This window comes from Poecilia reticulata, linkage group LG11 (assembly GCF_000633615.1).
Source record: "Poecilia reticulata strain Guanapo linkage group LG11, Guppy_female_1.0+MT, whole genome shotgun sequence".
NCBI classification, from domain to species: domain Eukaryota; kingdom Metazoa; phylum Chordata; class Actinopteri; order Cyprinodontiformes; family Poeciliidae; genus Poecilia; species Poecilia reticulata.
This window is the reverse complement of record NC_024341.1, coordinates 28,332,475-28,333,645: the sequence shown is the minus strand read 5'-3', so window position 1 is coordinate 28,333,645 and position 1,171 is coordinate 28,332,475.

Here is a 1,171-nt window from a genome sequence, read left to right as displayed (position 1 = left end):
AGTAAAGTCAGACTAAACGTTGTGTAAACGTTTAGCTTTTAGCGCATGCTAACTGAATATTGGGTTCCTGTCTGACCTTTGATGTGAGCGAAGGCGGCCATGCTGTGGCTCAGCAGCTCCATGTCCGCCTTCACCGGATCCATCCGGGTTCCCAGCCGGTCCAGAACCAGAACCTGGAGGAGTGCAGAGAGCAGTGCTTGTAGGTCCAGAACCTGCTGCTGGTTCTGATAGAACCTGCTGCTGGTTCTGATGGGTACCATGCAGACCCAGCCCCGTTTGGACCTCCAAACCTTCCAGAACCTAGTCCAACCGGGTTACAGGAAGCTGGACCCGACCTGGTCATTATTCTGACCAATGAGAGTAGAGCTCATCTCACCTCTGATTGGTTCTGGAGAAACTGGACCTGAAGATCCACTGAGATGGTTCTGATATCAGGAACATGTTCACACTGAAACTGAAGTTCTGGATCAGAACCGGATCGAAGCTGAGCTCTTTGTCGGGATGTTTGGGCCAACCGGGCCTTCAGGTTCTGACGGTCCCTGGAAACATGATGACGTTGTTTCTCACGTTGGTTCTGTTTGGGTTCTGGTCCCAGCAGTGGGGAGCGTGGGAACTGAATGTTTTCTTTTCTGCTGCCGTCTCCATGGAGACGACCCGCGACCCCCACTGCCCCTCCCACCCTGATCCTTATCGCCCTCAGACCCTCTGCGCTTTAAAACTTTGGTTTGTTTGTTTTTGACGATAAGGCTGTGGGAGCCGCCATGATGGGAACCAGTCCGCCCGGCGGAACCAGTAAGCCCAGTGGAACCAGTCCGCCCAGCGGAACCAGTAAGCCCAGCGGAACCAGTAAGCCCAGCGGAACCAGTAAGCCCAGCGGAACCAGTAAGCCCAGCGGAACCAGTAAACCCAGCGGAACCAGTAAGCCCAGTGGAACCAGTAAGCCCAGTGGAACCAGTAAGCCCAGCGGAACCAGCCCGCTCAGTGGAACCAGTCCGCCCAGCGGAACCAGTAAGCCCAGCGGAACCAGTAAGCCCAGCGGAACCAGCCCGCCCAGCGGAACCAGTAAACCCAGCGGAACCAGTAAGCCCAGTGGAACCAGTAAGCCCAGCGGAACCAGCCCGCTCAGCGGAACCAGTAAACCCAGCGGAACCAGTAAGCCCAGCGGAACCAG